This window comes from Salmo salar, unplaced genomic scaffold, assembly GCF_905237065.1.
Source record: "Salmo salar unplaced genomic scaffold, Ssal_v3.1, whole genome shotgun sequence".
NCBI classification, from domain to species: domain Eukaryota; kingdom Metazoa; phylum Chordata; class Actinopteri; order Salmoniformes; family Salmonidae; genus Salmo; species Salmo salar.
Genome location: NW_025548564.1, coordinates 107,516 through 125,312, shown reverse-complemented (window position 1 = coordinate 125,312; position 17,797 = coordinate 107,516). Strand labels below are relative to the sequence as shown.

Here is a 17,797-nt window from a genome sequence, read left to right as displayed (position 1 = left end):
AGTCTCCATGTTATCAGAGTGTTATGGTTTAATACTTAGTGTTTAGTCTCCATGTTATCAGAGTGTTATGGTCTAATACTTAGTGTTTAGTCTCCATGTTATCAGAGTGTTATGGTCTAATACTTAGTGTTTAGTCTCCATGTTATCAGAGTGTTATGGTCTAATACTTAGTGTTTAGTCTCCATGTTATCAGAGTGTTATGGTCTAATACTTAGTGTTTAGTCTACATGTTATCAGAGTGTTATGGTCAACCACTGGACTGGGGTCAGTAGGGTCATCTGTGTGTCCCAGTTTAAAGAGACCTGTCTGACTGTCAGGTTACCTGAAATAAGTCAAACAGGAGGTCAAACAGGAGGTCAAACAGGAGGTCAAACAGGAGGTCAAACAGGAGGTCAAACAGGAGGTCAAACAGGAGGTCAAACAGGAGCACTAACATTAGGTCAGGAAGTAGACTACAGGTATAAAGGCCTACTTTAGGTCTAACATTATGCCTACTGACTGACTACAGGTATAAAGGCCTACTTTAGGTCTAGCATTATGCCTACTGACTGACTACAGGTTTAAAGGCCTTCTGTAGGTGTAACATTAGGCCTACTGCCTGGCTACTGGTTTAAAGGCCTACTTGATGTATAAGAAAATACCTACTGCCTAACTATTGTAATAAAGGTCTACTTTAGGTCTAACATTAGGCCTACTTCCTGAATACAGGTAAAAAGGGCTACTTGATGTATGACATTAGACCTTCTGCCTTAATACAGGTATAAAGGCCTACTTTAGGTCTAACATTATGCCTACTGCCTCCTGCCTGACTACAGGTATAAAGGTGTACTTTAGGTCTAACATTAGGCCTACTGTCACAATACAGGTATAAAGCCCTACTTTATGTATAACATTATGCCTACTGCCTGACTACAGGTATAAAGGTCTACTTTAGATCTAATATTAGACATACTGCCTGACTACAGGTATAAAGGACTACTTTAGGTCTAACATTAGCTATACTTCCTGACTACAGGTATAAAGGTCTATGGTTCTATTTTAAGCCTCTGTATAAGTGTATTTTCTTGAAGGTTTAAAGGTCAACTCAGTCATCTAAATGTGTGTTTGTTTCTTCATAGAGTGTCTATAGGTCTCTTAAGGTGTTGCTATCTAAGGTGAACACCTCAAAGCTGAAAATGTTCCATTGACGTCACGTTGGTGTGAAACCTGTTTACCTCGATGCTAGACCCTCCTCTCCCTGTCACAACATGGGTTTCAGAGAAAAGGACCACGAGCTGAAAACTTTCCATTCGATCGAACCAATCGCTGCTCGTATGTCCTTTCATGGTAAAGTACATCTAGTCGTTAACACGGAAATAAGCAGCAAAGACCTTTATACTCAAAGACCCAGCTACTCTCTGACAGTCACCATCAGACCATCAGACCACCAGATGGACGGGCTGTGTGTCTCTCTGATTGGATCCTTATGTGAGTAACTCTTTTACTGGGCCTTATAGCTGGATGATAGATGATTTCTTGATGTGGTTTTATGGTTGACTAGATTTGTTATCTAATTATTGTGATATTGTGATGACTGTGGTAAAGACATGACGTTTATATTTTCATGTGGAGAAGTTTATGATGTCAAAATGACATTCTGTGATTATTCCAGTCAGTTCATCCTAACACTGTTCCTCTGCTACCTGTAGGTGCTGTTTCCTCCAGTCAGGATGGGATCTCTACAGCAGAGGTGGAGCTGAGAGTCAGACCAGGAGACAACATCACTCTCTACTGTGACTGTAACATAACTACTGAAGTATACATTATGTGGTATAGGAACTGTTCTCACAAGTACCAGCCTCCTCTAGTTATTTCAACTAAGTGTTTAAGTTCCATCTCTCTCCCTGGATATGTGGTGTGAACCCTCTAACAACTCCTATGATCTACTGATTGAGAACATCACTGAATCTGACTTGGGACTCTACTAATGTGGGACTATGGAGAACAAGGTAGTGGATGATGGAGGTAAAGGAGGTATCAAAGTGAAAGAGTTGTACCACTATGGAAACATCACCACTAGGATTTCACTTGGTAAGAACAGTTATAATTCTGTCTTCATCTTCTGGCTGTATCTTTGGTATTATTAATATTGTATTAGCATTGGTGTGTCTGGTTTCCTTGAATGAGAGGAGTTTAAATTGTTCGGAATTCCAAAGAAAATGCAACTTATTTTGAATCAACCCTCTGAGACTAATCTGAACTCATCAAATGTCTCCTCAAATTCATGTTTAAAATACCAAGAGTCATTATTAACAATAGATTGAGAAGGTCTTGATTGTTTCTAAGAGTGTAATTCTGTTTCTGTTTAATGTTTTGTCCAGATACCAGTCCTCCTCCTCCTGTAGACTGTGGTCTGTGTTGGATGTTGCTGTTCAGTCTGTGTCCTGTGTCTGCTCTCCTCTCCACTCTCCTCTCTCCTCTCCTCCACCTGTCTACTCCTTCTACAGAACAACAGGTAAACTTACTCTTTGTCAGGATTCACTTTTTCACTCATTCATGTTTTAAGTCTGGGTTCTACTAATCAATCTCACCTACTATTTAAACAATTACTGTTTGAATGTTAAATGACGAGACAGAGGCATTGATGCGAGTAACCAGTCTTGTTCAGTATATTGCAATACATCCGGGTATCTCAAGCACACCGGTAAAAACACTGGAGTTGCAGTAATTAACATTTACCAACAGATGGCATCACTGTGCAATCTTACACCCATAACAATTACCTGACTTTTTAATCGTCGTTTTTTTTTAAGGCATTTTGACCACAATAAGTAAACATCTAATAACTTAACTGAAATGTCCTAGTTCGACCTAAAACTCTGTTTTAATGGAGTTAACTCTTCCTCTGCAGCTCCAACTGAGACTCAGGTTTCTCTGAACAGGACTACAACCAGGGGAAGTGACAGCAGAGAGCAGACTACAGTCAGTGAGTATTGTAGTTTTATTTTGGGTTGCCATCTTGATTTGTAGTCCATGTGTTTGGTAACCCAGCCCTTTTCAGTCATTAATAACAGTAGATATATATATCAAAAAATATTGTATAATATTAATGTTCATTTGTTCATATGTCAATAAAATATAATTTATATTAGCTCTCTCTCTCTCGCTGTCTGTGTCTCTCTCTCTCAGGAGGAAGGAGACCTGTGTCACACCTCATTGGATATCCGTCAGGAACAGAGGAGACCAAGGAAGGAGTCCAGAACTCTGACTTCCATACCTACTCAGCCATCAATACCAGCAGAGTGAGACCTATACCAGCCATCAATACCAGCAGTGTGTGAGACCTATACCATCCATCAATACCAGCAGAGTGTGAGACCTGTACCATCCAGCAATACCAGCAAAGTGTGAGACCTGTACCATCCAGCAATACCAGCAGTGTGTGAGACCTGTACCATCCATCAATACCAGCAGAGTGTGAGACCTATACCATCCATCAATACCAGCAGAGTGAGAGACCTATACCATCAATCAATACCAGCATACTGAGATCTATACCAACATTGCTTGAGGACAAGGTGTGACAATAATTTTGATATTTAAGATTAACTTAAGGAATATTTTTGTACTTTTTAAACCTTTTCATACAAATGATTTATGATTTAACTTTTGTCTAACCTTTTCATAATAACAATAGTGATTTAGATGTTAAGATCAGGGAATAATGGTTATTGCTCGTTAGTCTAAGTTTGTAATTGTAGGTGTGAAACGTCATTGTTTTCCATTTAAGTGTATTGATGTGTTAATGTAGCTGAATAAATATTGATTCAGTTTAATTAGATTTGATTTAATTTTTTTTATTTTTTCCCCCTAAACTTCTTAGACCACGAGGTCATTGGTTTGCTGGAGCGTTTGTCAAACCAAATAATCAGAGCTATCTGAGGGTGTGGCTTAAGAGGATGACAAATGCATATACAGAGCATGGAGGCTAAGGGGTGTGGTTTATCACCTCCCTTTACAGAAACTATTGTGGTTCTTTGTTTCATACAAACACCCAGGAATCTTTAACCCTGTTACTGGAAGCTACCATCCTGTAGGTTCTCACTACAACCCTCATCTAGCACAATAGAAAATTATTCTAATAATCAGCTGGTTGATAAACTGAATCAGGTTAGTTACAACTGGGGTTGGAGTGAAAACCTACTGGAGGGTAGCTCTCAATGACCAGGGTTGGAGGGCCCTGACCCAGACTATGGTTGAACATTTTAAACGTTTTCAATGTTTCCCAGTAAAAGATTTCAGAGAAACATTCTAAACAGAGTTACATAGTGAAATCAGGTTAAACCACAGAACATTAATCTCTGAAAAACAATTTTATTCCAAAAGATATTTATTACAGGTATATTCACCAACTATAAATCAGACATTAACTCAATACAAACAGTAAATGCATACCAATAAAATGTAGACATTTTGAAATGGTAAATACAAATTACATTGTAAAAGAAAACAAAAAAGTTGAGAAAGTGAAAAGGCCTTCCCTGTGGCTCAGTTGGTAGAGCATGGTGTTTGCAACGCCAGCATGAAATGAAATGTATGCATTCTACTGTAAGTCGCTCTGGATAAGAGCGTCTGCTAAATGACTAAAATGTAATGTAAAATGAAATGTAAAAGTCCACATGTATATATTTTTAACTCCATTCCATAGAAGTGTGTGTATTGGGTATGTTCTGAAATTGCTAGATATTACTTGTTAGATATTACTGCACTGTCGGAGCTAGAAGAGCAAGCATTTCGCTACACTCGCAATAACATCTGCTAAACACCATGTGACCAATAACATCTGCTAAACACCATGTGACCAATAACATTTGATTTGATCTCTACGCACAAAAAAAAAAAAAAAAAGTTCAATTCACTACAGACATGGCGTTACGAATCCCTTTGGCCCAGCAATCTAGGGGGGATGGATACGAGACCCGTAACATAAATCATGCAAATTATAATAGTGATAAAGAACAGTGAGAACCAAAAACCACAGACAACTGAAATCTACCGTCAAACTCAAAAGGTTTATTTTAAACACACGGTAAAGGGGTGTGAGAAAAGGGGCTGAGTTGGACCCAAGCAAAGAAACAATAATCAAAAATGCCCCTAAACTAGACTAGCCTCTTTCAAGAACAGTTAGCTAACTAACCAAAAATACAGTGGGTGGTCCGCCCAGTTCTAACTAGGGTACTTAGACAAAGGATTCCTACGGGTAATGTATGCCCATGGGCGACTTGTTTTAGTACCCCCTTTTCCCCACCAAACAAACAGTCAACACTTTAACAAAATAATACTTACAGGTGGGATGGACAAAGTGACATGTAGTTGCAAAACAAAAGAGATCAATACAGAGATGTAGCGCTAGGGACACAGAGAGATTGAGAGAATGAACACAAAGATTGATTTGGGGAGTAAACAACTGACTGGGTTTTTAAACCAAGGGAAAGGGGCTGTGATTAGTTGAGGGAAAAGGAACAGGTGTCTTCTGATTGGGGACTGATTGATGACTGATTGGGGAGTGATGATTGTCACCTGTGAGGAGGAGAGCAAAGAAATACACATACAGGACACACTCAGGATACCTGTATCCGTAACACATGGAGAATGACTGGTCTCTGATAGAGAAGTTCAATTCACTACAGACATGGAGAATGACTGGTCTCTGACAGAGAAGTTCAATTGACTACAGACATGGAGAATGACTGGTCTCTGCTTCTTTTCTGAACTTCCCTCCTCTCCTTATGAAGTCCTGGTTTCAACAAAACACAACATGTAAAACAGGTTATCACATCACTGTAGTTGTTGAGAAATTAAGTTCATCTGAGAAGCCGTATGTCCTGACTGGGGTTTCTGTTAACCGGTAATAGCCGGCTTTTGGCCGGCCTATTGTCTGGGAGAAGAAGAAAAATCCCATTGAGAAATAATGTTAATTAATTAGCCTCTTCATTGTAGCCTAGGTCTACTGGTTGTATGAATTTGGAATCTATCGTCCCACAACTTTCTCAGAGTCTGTTTGGAATAGGATATTTATTTTCTCTACAAGCTGACCAATAGAATAGGTAAACTTTTCTACTATGGGGGACACTTGTCTTGTTGGCTGTGGAAAAGTAAATGTCTTCAAAGAGCCAATCAGAATTAGATAAGAAGGACCACACATTGTTGCATCCTTGACTTGCATGTTCTGTTGATATTAACTACCATAATCCAAATATGATTTGTCATTCTGAGCACTGTGGGTGGACACCCTAATCAGGTTACACACCCATTGTATATGGGTCGGGTAAATTTACCAAATGTCCGGTAAATTAACATGCGGATGTCAAATATCTGGTGCTTAACAGAAACCCTGGTCTTGACCCACCATGTGTGTTCCATGGCCCAGAAGGCAGCAGGAATGAGCAGCAGAAACAGAGCTTTGGAGGCCACCACCAGGACCCAGATCAGACCACAGTCAGGAAGGCAGTAGGAATGAGGAGCAGAAACAGAGCTTTGGAGGCCACCACCAGGACCCAGATCAGACCACAGTCAGCAGACACACCACAGTCAGGAAAGTCACAAGAGGTGATGGTGTTGGAGTCTTCTGTACAGTAGAGAGGTGATGGTGGGGGAGTCCTCTGTACAGTAGAGAGGTGATGGTGTGGGAGTTATCTGTACAGTAGAGAGGTGATGGTGTGGGAGTCCTCTGTACAGTAGAGAGGTGATGGTGTGGAAGTCCTCTGTACAGTAGAGAGTTGATGGTGTGGGAGTCCTCTGAACAGTAGAGAGGTGATGGTGTTGGAGTCCTCTGTACAGTAGAGAGGTGATGGTGGGGGAGTCCTCTGTACAGTAGAGAGGTGATGGTGGAAGAGTCCTCTGTAGAGTAGAGAGGTAATGGTGTTGGAGTCCTCTGTACAGTAGAGAGGTGAGGGTGTGGGAGTCTTCTGTACAGTAGAGAGGTGATGGTGGGGGAGTCCTCTGTACAGTAGAGAGGTGATGGTGTGGGAGTTATCTGTACAGTAGAGAGGTGATGGTGTGGGAGTCCTCTGTACAGTAGAGAGGTGATGGTGTGGAAGTCCTCTGTACAGTAGAGAGTTGATGGTGTGGGAGTCCTCTGAACAGTAGAGAGGTGATGGTGTTGGAGTCCTCTGTACAGTAGAGAGGTGATGGTGGGGGAGTCCTCTGTACAGTAGAGAGGTGATGGTGGAAGAGTCCTCTGTAGAGTAGAGAGGTAATGGTGTTGGAGTCCTCTGTACAGTAGAGAGGTGAGGGTGTGGGAGTCTTCTGTACAGTAGAGAGGTGATGGTGTTGGAGTCCTCTGTACAGTAGAGAGGTGATGGTGGGGGAGTCCTCTGTACAGTAGAGAGGTGATGTGGAAGAGTCCTCTGTAGAGTAGAGAGGTGATGGTGTTGGAGGCCTCTGTACAGTAGAGAGGTGATGGTGTGGGAGTCCTCTGTACAGTAGAGAGGTGATGGTGGGGGAGTCCTCTGTACAGTAGAGAGGTGATGGTGTGGGAGTCCTCTGTACAGTAGAGAGGTGATGGTGTGGGAGTCCTCTGTACAGTAGAGAGGTGATGGTGTGGGAGTCCTCTGTACAGTAGAGAGGTGATGGTGCGGGAGTCCTCTGTACAGTAGAGAGGAACAACATCACTACACAGCTTACTGTGTATGGTTAATGTAACCTATCATGTAGTCCACTGGATACAGTTACTACCAACTACGTGTTGTTTTAATATGAACTTTAAAAAGCTTCAGAACATGTTCACTACCATAGAACATGGACATTACTGGATGTTCACACAAGGAACACATTTTTACCAATTAAAATCCAAGTGGTGACCTTTCCATAGATGTAGTCCTGAATCTCCTCTTCATCATTAATCTCCTTAGTCCCACAGTAGTAGAGTCCCAGGTCATGCCCCTTCGTTGGGAGGATGGTCAACAGTAGTAGACCAGCTTTACTCCACACACAGAGTTGCAAACAAATATCTCCCTCGCCTTCCATTTGGCAAATTTGAACATAATTCTATCCTCCTGATTCCTGCTTACAAGCAAAAACTAAAGCAGGAAGCACGAGTGACTCGGTCAATAAAAAGTGATCAGATGAATCAGATTTTATTATTAATAAGCTACAGGACTGTTTTGCACAGACTGGAATATGTTAAAGGATTATTACGATGGCATTGAGGAGTACATCACATCAGTCACTGGCTTCATCAATAAGTGAATCGATGGTGTCTTCCCCACATTGACTGTACGCACATACCCCAGCCAGAAGCCATGGATTACAGGCAACATCCGCACTGAGCTGAAGGGTAGAGCTGATGCTTTCAAGGACGGGACTCTAACCCTGACGCATATAATCAAATCTAATCAAATGTATTTATATAGCACTTCTTACATCAGCTGATATCTCAAAGTGCTGTACAGAAACATATAAGACATCCCGCTATGCCCTCCGACAAACCATAAAACAGCCAAAGCATCAATACAGGACAAAGATTGAATCGTACTACACTGGCACCGATGCTCGTCGGATGTGACAAGACTTGCAAACTATTACAGACTACAAAAGGAAGCAAATCTCTGAGCTGCACAGTGACAGAAGCTTTCCAGTCAAGCTAAATTACTTTTATGCTTGCTTCGGGGCAAGCAACACCGAAACATGCATGAGAGCATCAGCTGTTCCGGACGACTGTGTTCACGCTCTCTGTAGCCGATGTGAGTAAGACCTTTAAACAGGTCAACATTCAAAAGGCTGCATTGCCAGACGGATTACCAGGAACTCGGAGCATGCGCTGACCAACTGGCAAGTGTCTTCACTGACACGTTCAACCTGTCCCTGACTGAGACTGTAATACCAACATATTTCAAGCAGACCACCATAGTCCCTTTGCCCAAGAACACTAAGGTAACCTGCCTAAATGACTACCGACCAATAGCACTCATGTCTGTAGCCATGAAGTGCTTTGCAAGGGTGGTCATGGCTCACATCAACACCATTATCCCAGAAACCCTAGACCCATTCCAATTTGCATTCAACCCCATAGTGCCCTCAATGCTCATCACTAAGCTAAGGACCCTGGGACTAAACACCTCCCTCTGCAACTGGATCCTAGACTTCCTGATGGGCCCACCCCAGGTGGTAATGGTAGGTAAAAACACATCTGCCACGCTGATCCCCAACACGGGGGCCAGGCACAACTCCAACACCATCATTAAGTTTGCAGATGACACAACAGTGGAAGGCCTGATAACTGACAACGATTAGACAGCCTAAAAGGAAGAGGTCAGATACCTGGCCGTGTGGTGCCAGGATAACAACCTCTCCCTTAAAGTTATCAAGCCAAAGAAGATTATTGTGGACTACAGGAAAAGGAGGACCAAGCACGCCCCCATTATCTTTGAAGTGGCCGTAGTGGAGCAGGTTGAGAGTTTCAAGTTCCTTAGTGTCCACATCAACAACAAACTATCATGCTTCAAACAAACCAAGACAGTCTCTGAAGAGGGAACGACAAAGCCTATTCCCTCTCAGGAGACTGAAAAGATTTGGCATGGGTCTTCAGATCCTCAAAAAGTTATACTGCTGCACCATCGAGAGCATCCTGACTGGTTGCATCACCTCCTCGTATGGCAACTGCTTGGCCCCGGACCGCAAGGCACTACAGAGGGCAATGCGTATGGCCCAGTACATCACTGGGGCCAAACTTCCTGCCATCCAGGACCTCTATACCAGGTGGTGTCAGAGGAAGGCCCTAAAATGTTCAAAGACTCCAGCCACCATAGTCATAGACTGTTCTCTCTGCTACCACATGGCAAGCGGTAACGGAGCGCCAAGTCTAGGTCCGAAAGGCTTCTTAACAGCTTCTACCCCCAAGCCAAAAGACTCCTGAACATCTAATCAAATGGTTGCCCATACTATTTGCATCGCCCCCCCTCCCCCTTCCCCCTTTTACGCTGCTGCTTTTCTCTGATTATAATCCATGCATTTTCACTTTAACTCTACCTACATGTACATTACACCTCAATTACCTCAACTAACCAGTGCCCCCTCACATTGACTCTCTACCGGTACCCCGTGTATATAGCCTCGCTAATGTAATTTCACTGCTGCTCTTTAATTATTTGTTATTTTCTACTTAAAGCTTATTTTTCTTAAAACTGCATTGTTGATTATGGGCTTATAAGTAAGCATTTCACTCTTATATTTGGGCATGTAACTGTTGAGGTAGGTTCCTTGTTCCTTGTCAATCATTGGCTTATTGTTGTTGCCGGGGTAAGTTCCATGTTCCTTGTCAATCATTGGCTTATTGGTGAAATCAGCAGTCTGACAATATCATCTTTAAGTAAATTAATCAAACCTTTATTAATGCAATTGCACACAGCTAACAGCTAACAATGGAAACACATAATGTATGTTTCAGAGTAAGTTCTGCACCCCACCTAAAGGCACAGCTGATTATATACATTTGATCACTCCCTGGTGGTATAATCACCAACGTCAGTGTATGTGTGCAGCAGTAAACTGAGGTTACCTTATAAAGTAACCTAGTACAGTAGCTTCTCTGAATTCATTAGCATTGTCCACTGTCACACAAGATCAACATGTCAAAACCAGACAGTGGTTACTTCTCTTTATCTAGTTTCAGTCTGACTCAGACCCAGCCTGCAGGTCACTCTCACAGCAGCCAGGGCTTAACCACAAAGACTAATATATATGCTTGTACAAATTATAGTGGCAGAGTTTTAGACACATAGCAACAGTATCTATTATAAGGCCTGCAGCAAAACATATGAATCTTAAAGTCCCTTTAATACATAATGGGGAGGGTATCTGTATTTCCGTGTTAACGACTAGATGTACTTTACCATGAAAGGACATACAAGCAGCGATTGGTTCGATTGAGTGGAAAGTTTTCAGCTCGTGGTCCTTTTCTCTGAAACCCATGTTGTGTGACATGAAGGAGGATTGTCTAGCATCGAGGTAAACAGGTTTGGAAAATATTCAGCTTCTTTGATGTGGTCGTTATAGATAGCAACACCTAAATAGCAGCAGCTGGTCAAGTCAACCTGCTGCAACATCATCAAACACAACATGAAGAACCAAACACTAATGTTGATGTAACTGTTGACCCTTGAAAGAGAAGACACTTCTGACAGAGACCTATCATGAGACAGAGACCTATCATGTGACAGAGACCTATCATGAGACAGAGACCTATCATGTGACAGAGACCTATCATGTGACAGAGACCTATCATGAGACAGAGAGCTATCATGTGACAGAGACCTATCATGTGACAGAGACCTATCATGAGACAGAGGCTTATTGTTGGCCTCTATAGCTGTAGCCTGCCAGTATTAATGTTTGATTTATCAAATTATGAACATCCAGTAATCATAACATTTAAATCTCAACATAATATGTATGAGCTAATTGAGGCATCCCAAAATGTAGTATTTATCCACAAAACATCTTGGCAACAAATAGGACATAGAAAAAGTGAGAAACGCCCTCAGTGTGAAATGTGAGTTCATCATCAGGAGAATAGCTGCACCATGGCAACAGAAACAGGAAGTAAGTGTGGGTTTCCAATGTGGTGAGTGTGTCTTCTCAGACAATCATGACTAGTTCTTAATGAGTACTGGAATTCCAACATCATAATATCAGACTTATCAACATTAGTGCGGATGTTAATTGATTGTCCACTGTTCATTGATAAACACAGAGATCATTCATCAAAGGGTATCACAAGAACTGTTTAACACTGGGTATATTGCACATCTTCCAATGCATCTTGGGTATTGTAGTTTAACTGTATTAAAACAGAACATTCAATGTTCAGTTAAGCGTGCATGAGGTCAAACATGATTTCTACTGCCTGACTACAGGATTAAAGGTCTATAGTTCAACTGAGCCTCTCTATAAGTGTATTTTCTTTAAGGTTTAAAGGTCAACTCTATCATCAAAATGTGTGTTTGATTCTTCTTAGTGTCTACACGTCTCTTAAGGTGTTGCTATCTAAGGTGAACACCTAAAATAAGCTGAATATTTTCCATTGACGTCACGTTGGTTTGAAACCTGTTTACCTCGATGCTAGACCCTCCTCTTCCTGTCACAAGATGGGTTTCAGAGAAAAGGACCACGAGCTGAAAACTTTCCACTCGAATGAACCAATCGCTGCTCGTATGTCCTTTCATGGTAATGTACAACAAGGCATGAACACAGAAATACGCAGCAAAGACCTTGTTACTCAAAGACCCAGCTACACTCTGACAGTCACCATCAGACCATCAGACGGACAGGCTCTGTGTCACTTTTTTTACTGTTCCTTATAGCTGGATGATAGATGATTTCTTGATGTGGTTTTATGGTTGACCAGATTTGTTATCTTGTTGTTGTGATACTGTGATGACTGTGGTAAAGAAATGACGTTTATATTTTCAGGTGGAGAAGTTTATGATGTAAAACTGACATTCTGTGAATCATCCAAACACTGTTCCTCTGCTACCTGTAGGTGCTGTTTCCTCCAGTCATTTCATCCTAACACTGTTCCTCTGCTACCTGTAGGTGCTGTTTCCTCCAGTCAGTTCATCCTAACACTGTTCCTCTGCTACCTGTAGGTGTTGTTTCCTCCAGTCATGATGGGATCTCTGCAGCAGAGGTGGAGCTGAGAGTCAGACCAGGAGACAATGTCACTCTCTACTGTGACTGTATCATAACTACTGGAGTATACATTATGTGGTATAGGAACTGTTCTCAGAAGTACCAGCCTCCTCTAGTTATTTCAACTAAGTTTTTAAGTTCCATCTCTCTACCTGGATGTCATGTGGTGTGGAACCCCTCTAACAACTCCTATGATCTACTGATTGAGAACATCACTGAATCTGATCTGGGACTCTACTACTGTGGGACTGTGGAGACGAACCTGGTTGGAGAAGGAAAACCATTTATACGTAAAGAGTTGTACCACTACGGAAACATCACCACTAGGATTTCATTTGGTAAGAACAGTTATTATTCTGTCTTTATCTTCCTGCTGTATCTTTGGTATTGGTTTCTTTGAAATGAGAGTTATGCCAATGAATCTTATTTTGTATCAACCCTCTGAGACTTATCTAAACTCATAAAATGTCTCCTTAAATTCATGTTTAAACAACCAAGAGTCATGATTGACAACAGATTATTGAGAAGACCTTGATTGTTTCTAAGAGAGTAGTTCTGTTTTTATTTCATCTTTATTTAACCAGGTAGGCTAGTTGAGAGCAAGTTCTCATTTACAACTGCGACCTGGCCAAGATAAAGCATAGCAATACGACACATACAACAACACAGAGTTACACATGGAATAAACAAAACATTCAGTCAAAAATACAATAGAACAAAAGAAAACAATGTTTATGTTTAATGTTTTGTCCAGAAACCAGTCCTCCCGAGCACTCCTCTTCCCCTCCACTTCCTGAAGACTGTGATGATGTCAGAACACCTGATGTCGACTGTGGGCTGTGTTGGATGTTGCTGTTCTGTCTGTGTCCTGTGTCTGCTCTCCTCCCTCCTCTCCTCCACTTGCGTCTACTCCTTCTACAAACAACAGGTGCACTGACTCTCTCAGTCAGGAATAACTTAATAACTCATTCATGTTTTAAGTCTGGGTACCTATGTTTTTAACCTTCTTTTTTTAAAGCATTTTGACCACAATATGTAAACATCTACTAACTATTAACTGAAATGTCCTAGTTTAACCTGAAACTTGGTGTTTTAATGGTGATAACTCTTCCTCTGCAGCTCCAGCTGAGACTCCACCAGGGGAAGTGACAGCAGAGAGCAGACTACAGTCAAAATGGGTGTTGTAGTTTTATTATGGGTAGCCATCTTGATTTGTAGTCCATGTATTAGGTAACCCTGCCCTTTTCAAATAGTTTTTTTGATGCCGATTATAGTCATTAATAACAGTAGATATATATATATATATATATATATATAAGTTGTAAAATATTAATGTTCACATATCACTAATATTAAAATATAACATAGAATCTCTCACTCTGTCTTTCTCTCGGCCTCTTTCTCTCTGTCTCTGTCTCAGTCTTGGCCTATTTCTCTGTCTGTCTGTCTCTCTCTCTATCTGTCTCTCAGGAAGAAGGACCTGTTTTATGCATTGTTGGATATCCGTCAGGAACAGAGGAGACCAAAGAAGAAGAAGAGAGTCCAGAACTCTGACTTCAGTACCTACTCAGCCATCAATACCAGCAGAGTGTGAGACCTATACCAGTCATCAATACCAGCAGAGTGAGACCTATACCAGCCATTAATACCAGCAGAGTGAGACCTATACCATCCATCAATACCAGCAGAGTGAGACCTATACCATCCATCAATACCAGCAGAGTGTGAGACCTATACCATCCATCAATATCAGCAGAGGGAGACCTATACCAGCCATCAATACCAGCAGAGTGTGACCTGTACCAGCTGTCAATACCAGCAGAGTGTGAGACCTATACCATCCATCAATACCTGCAGAGAATGAGACTTACACCATCTGTCAATACCAGCAGAGTGTGAGACCTATACCATCCATCAATACCAGCAGAGTGAGACCTATACCAGTCATCAATACCAGCAGAGTGTGACCTATACCATCCATCAATACCAGCAGAGTGTGACCTATACCAGCCATCAATACCAGCAGAGTGTGACCTATACCAGCCATCAATACCAGCAGAGTGTGAGACCGATACCAGCCATCAATACCAGCAGAGTGTGACCTATACCATCCATCAATACCAGCAGAGTGTGACCTATACCAGCCATCAATACCAGCAGAGTGTGAGACCTATACCATCCATCAATACCAGCAGAGTGTGACCTATACCATCCATCAATATCAGCAGAGGGAGACCTATACCAGCCATCAATACCAGCAGAGTGTGACCTGTACCAGCTGTCAATACCAGCAGAGTGTGAGACCTATACCATCCATCAATACCTGCAGAGAATGAGACTTACACCATCTGTCAATACCAGCAGAGTGTGAGACCTATACCATCCATCAATACCAGCAGAGAATGAGACTTACACCATCTGTCAATACCAGCAGAGTGTGAGACCTATACCATCCATCAATACCAGCAGAGTGTGACCTATACCAGCCATCAATACCAGCAGAGTGTGAGACCTTTACCAGCCATCAATACCAGCAGAGTGTGAGACCTATACCAGCCATCAATACCAGCAGAGTGTGAGACCTATACCAACATTGCTGGGAGGACAAGGTGTAACAACAGTAATTTTGATATTTTTTAGATTTACTTAATTTTTAGGGGAAAATGTTGTGCTTTTTAAAAACCCTTTCATGCAAATTGTTTATGTTTTAACTTTTGTCTGTAACCTTTTCATAATAATAACAATATTGATTTAGAAAATGTTTTGAAGCTCAGCGAATAATGTTTAAAAAGCTCTTGTTATAGTTTTAGTTTGTAATTCTAGGTGTTAAAGTTCATTGTTTTCCATTTGTAAGTGTATTGATATGTATTAATGAGTCTGAATAATTATTGATTCAGTTTAATTAGATGTTATTTCATCATTTATTTGTCTCCCCCTAACATCTCTTAGATCACGAGGTCGTCGTATTTTGTTTGACAAATGCTTCAGCAAACCAATCAGAGCTATCTGGGGGTGTGAATTAGATGTGAAGGGGTGTGACTTACAGGGGAATAAGGTGTGGCTTAGAAATAAAGAGGGTGTGGCTTTAGAGGATGACAGAGATGCATATACAGAGCATGAAGGCTAAGGGGTGTGGTTTATATGTTAAGGGGTGTGGTTTATATGTTAAGGGGTGTGGTTTATATGTTAAGGGGTGTGGTTTATATGTTAAGGGGTGTGGTTAATATGTTAAGTGGTGTGATCTATATGTTAAAACCTCTTACATCTAGATGTTCCGCTAGCGGAACACCACTCCAATATCCAATGATAAGGCGTGGCGCGAAATACAAACTCCTCGAAAATCCGAAAACGTCCATTTTTCAAACATATGACTATTTTACACCATTTTAAAGACAAGACTCTCCTTTATCTAACCACACTGTCCGATTTGAAAAAGGCTTTACAACGAAAGCAATACATTAGATTATGTCAGCAGAGTACCCAGCCAGAAATAATCAGACACCCATTTTTCAAGCTAGCATATAATGTCACAAAAACCCAGAAGACAGCTAAATGCAGCAATAACCTTTGATGATCTTCATCAGATGACACACCTAGGACATTATGTTATACAATTCATGCATGTTTTGTTCAATCAAGTTCATATTTATATCAAAAACCAGCTTTTTACATTAGCATGTGACGTTCAGAACTAGCATACCCCCCGCAAACCTCCGGTGAATTTACAAAATTACTCACGATAAACGTTCACAAAAAACATAACAATTATATTAAGAATTATAGATACAGAACTCCTTTGTGCAATCGAGGTGTCCGATTTTAAAATAGCTTTTTGGTGAACGCACATTTTGCAATATTCTGAGTAGATAGCCTGGCCATCATGGCTAGCTATTTTGACACCCACCAAGTTTAGCACTCACCAAACTCAGATTTACTATAAGAAAAATTGGATTACCTTTGCTGTTCTTCGTCAGAATGCACTCCCAGGACTTCTACTTCAATAACAAATGTTGGTTTGGTTCCAAATAATCCATAGTTATATCCAAATAGCGGCGTTTTGTTGTGCGTTCAAGACATTATCCGAAGGATAACGAAGGGTGATGCGCCCAGATCGTATCGTGACAAAAAAGGTCAAAATATTCCATTACCGTACTTCGAAGCATGTCAAACGCTGTTTAAAATCAATTTTTATGCGATTTTTCTTGAAAAAAAGCGATAATATTCCGACCGGGAGTCGTTGTTTTCGTTCAAATACTGAAAATTAAAACATGGAGTCGTCTCATGCATGCGCGCACCAGTGTCATTGTTCTCAGATCGACCACTTACCAAATGCGCTACTGTTTTTCAGCCATGGCCTGCAAAGTCATCATTCAACGTTCTGGCGCCTTCTGAGAGCCTATGGGAGCATTAGAAAATGTCACGTTACAGCAGAGATCCCCTGTTTTGGATAGAGATGGCAAAGAAGGCGAAGAAATTGTCAGACAGGGTACTTCCGGTACAGAATCATCTCAGGTTTTGGCCTGCCATTTGAGTTCTGTTATACTCACAGACACCATTCAAACAGTTTTAGAAACTTTGGAGTGTTTTCTATCCAAAGCTAATAATTATATGCATATTCTAGTTTCTGGGCAGGAGTAATAATCAGATTAAATCGGGTACGTTTTTAATCCGGCCGTGAAAATACTGCCCCCTATCCATAACAGGTTAAAACATCCTAAATATTGATGCTATACATCGTTTGACATGTTTCTACCAACGTAAATATAACTTTTTTTTACTTTTCGTCGTGACATTTTGCGTAGTGGACTAAACGCGTGAAAAAAAGGAGATATTTGAACATAAATGATGGACTTTATTGAACAATACAAACATTTATTGTGGAACTGGGATTCCTGGGAGTGCATTCTGATGAAGATCATCAAAGGTAAGTGAATATTTCTAATGTAATTTTTGTCATTTCTGTTGACTCCAAAATGGCGGGTATCTGTTTGGCTTGTTTTGATATCTGAGTACTGTACTCAGATTATTGCAAAATTTGCTATCGCCGTAAAGCTTTTTTGAAATCTGAGAGAGCGGTTCCATTAAGGACAAGTGTATCTGTAATTCTTTGAATAACTGTAGAATATTT

The 17,797-nt window shown here is 41.0% G+C and overlaps 2 long non-coding RNA genes across 3 annotated transcripts in view; both read left to right on the top strand.

The window, feature by feature from the left end:
* Positions 1-6,621, top strand: part of LOC123733138 (uncharacterized) — a 44,470-nt gene extending 37,849 nt beyond the window's left edge. The window contains exons 1-5 of one of the 2 annotated variants that reach the window (XR_006763614.1): positions 1,741-2,070; positions 2,361-2,494; positions 2,891-2,965; positions 3,169-3,557; positions 6,410-6,621. This is a non-coding gene — a long non-coding RNA (uncharacterized lncRNA). Of the gene's footprint in view, positions 1-1,740; positions 2,071-2,360; positions 2,495-2,890; positions 2,966-3,168; positions 3,558-6,409 lie in introns of those variants that run through there. The other variant, XR_006763615.1, reaches the window with a different exon arrangement.
* A 5,657-nt stretch (positions 6,622-12,278) lies between these two features.
* Positions 12,279-14,373, top strand: LOC106594490 (uncharacterized). The gene is made up of 4 exons (XR_006763613.1): positions 12,279-13,007; positions 13,424-13,597; positions 13,789-13,899; positions 14,090-14,373. It is a non-coding gene; the product is annotated as an uncharacterized lncRNA (long non-coding RNA).
* The last annotated feature ends 3,424 nt before the right edge of the window (positions 14,374-17,797 follow it).